The sequence below is a fragment of the Mus caroli genome, chromosome 8 (genome assembly GCF_900094665.2).
Source record: "Mus caroli chromosome 8, CAROLI_EIJ_v1.1, whole genome shotgun sequence".
Lineage (NCBI taxonomy): Eukaryota > Metazoa > Chordata > Mammalia > Rodentia > Muridae > Mus > Mus caroli.
In genome coordinates this window covers 64,387,874-64,390,264 of record NC_034577.1, presented here as the reverse complement: position 1 = coordinate 64,390,264, position 2,391 = coordinate 64,387,874, and positions in this window count along the sequence as shown.

Here is a 2,391-nt window from a genome sequence, read left to right as displayed (position 1 = left end):
ATGCAATGGTGTCAGCGTTTAGAAGCTGCTTATGGGATGGATCCCTGGATACGGCAGTCTCTAAATGGTCCATCCTTTCATCACAGCTACGAACTTTGGCAAGACCTTATCTTAAAAAGCCCCCCCCCAATAAAAACAAACATATTTATACTCAAGATTAACTACACTTGCTGTCTGAGAGAGAGATATGAACATTGACTTAAACTTTGCCTCTGACTGACATGGTAAGATTTAATGTGATAAACACAACCTCAAATCATTTCACTCAGACCTATCTGCATTAGTTACAGCAGTGTTTGTCACTGATCCCCTCAGCCCTTAGGAGGTGGAGGCAAGAGGATACAGAGTTTAAGCCCAGCCTGTCTCACACAACAATAAATATAGGTGAATAACAAAGGATGGAGGTGCGTGCCTCCCATCACAGCACATGGGAGACAGAGGCATCCTGGTCTACATAGCAGACTCAGGGCAGCCTGGGCTACATAATGAGACTCTGGCTCTAAATAAATAAATAAACAAATCACATGGCCTGTGAGATGGCTCAGGGGTTAAGGTGATTGCAGCCAAGCCTGAGGACCAGAAAGAAGGGGGGACTGCTGTAAATTGTCCTCTGACCTCCACACATGACCATAGCTTTCACACACACACATATATTAAACAAATAAATGCAATGTTAAGAAGCAATGAAACACATTATGTTAGTCTGGGTGTAGATGGAGGTGGTGGCACATGCCTTTAATCTCAGCATCAGGAGGCAGAGGCAGGCAGATCTCTTGAGTTTAAGGGTAGCCTCGTCTATAGAGCGAGTTCCAAGACAGCCAGGGCTACAACAATCAGCACAAGAAGACCTACAGAGTCAACTAACCTGGCCCATGGGGTCACAAGACCGAACCACCAGTCAAACAATGTATGAGCCGGACCTAGGCCCCTACACACTGGTAGCAGATGTGCAGCTTGGTCTTCTTCATGTGGCCCCTAACAGTTGGATCAGGGGCTGCTTCTGAATATGTTGCCTGCCTTGGATTCCCCTCCCCAGCTGGACTGAAAGTCAGGCCTCAGTGGGAGAAGATGTGCTTAGTCCTGCTACAACTTGATGCGCCAAGGCAGGCGGGAACCCAAGGAGGCCACTTCTCTGAGAGAGAAGGGAAGGGGTGATGGGCATAGGGATTTGTGGGACTGGGAGTGGGGTGGGTGGGTGGGTGGTGAGACCAGAATGTAAAGTGAATAAATTAATTAATAGAAAAAAATCAGTCAATAAAAAGGCAGAAGGAAGAAACAAAAAAGTGGGGTTTGTGGGGATAGGGGACCAGGAGAGGTGGCTTCAGTCCCCAGTTCCTGGCAATCCGGAGGCTGAAACTGGAGAAACAGGCAGCCACACCCCATACCACTTTCTACCAGCTTTGTTGTTGTTGTTGTTGTTGTTATTCTGAGTTGGTTTTGTTTGTTTTTTGGTTTTAGGGAAAGCATGCAGATTAGGCAGATTAGGCATTTCAAAGTCACTCAATTTGCAAACTAGAAACACAATAAAAAAAATTCTGGGCTTGATTGGCCTCCTGGCTTCTGTTGGTGGCCTCTTTTGTGTGAGGCTCAAGACTGAAGGCACTGTCTTTGTCATGTCAACTGCACTAGCCAGGTTAAGTGCAGATTCTTCCCAAGGTCGGGAACAGTAGCCCAGTTCAGTCTGGTTTGTTGTGATCCAGTACTGTAGCTTAAAGCAAGACAGTGGTGCTTGTAAGTCTATTTTAAAACTCTTTTTCCTGGACAAGCGAGGCTTGACCACTTTTCGGAGCATGTTGGTTATGACTTTAAACTTTAGAAAAAAAAAAGTCATGTAGCAAAGGGTGGCCATAACTCACCCTAGCTGGGGATACTTTTGAACTCAGGATCCTCCTGCCTGTTTCCCTAGTACTGGGATGACATGGGTATGTCACCTAGTGCTTGGGATGCAGCCACAGAGCAGTAGCCCTAGGACAGTGCTTATACTTTGCACAAAGCTTCCCATTTCTTTATCTAACAAGTGCTTAGAGGTTTTGAAGCAGGTGAGGTATGGTCCCATCTAGTCAGGACACTCCCTTGAGCCCAGGAGTTTGTGGCTTAAGTGGGTAACCCAGACTCTGCTTGCTGTATAACAGCCCAGGCTGGGGAGATGGTGCAGCAGGTTAGATTCCTGCCACCAAGCCTAAAGACCTGAGCTCTATCCCAGGCCTCACACCATCAGTGTGAAGGAAGCAGGTTATCCTTAACCCCCTCAATAAATTAATGAGCAAGGAATGAACAAATATAAGTAAATGAGAAGAGCCGGGCGTGGTGGCGCACGCCTTTAATCCCAGCACTCGGGAGGCAGAGGCAGGTGGATTTCTGAGTTCGAGGCCAGCCTGGTCTACAAAGTGA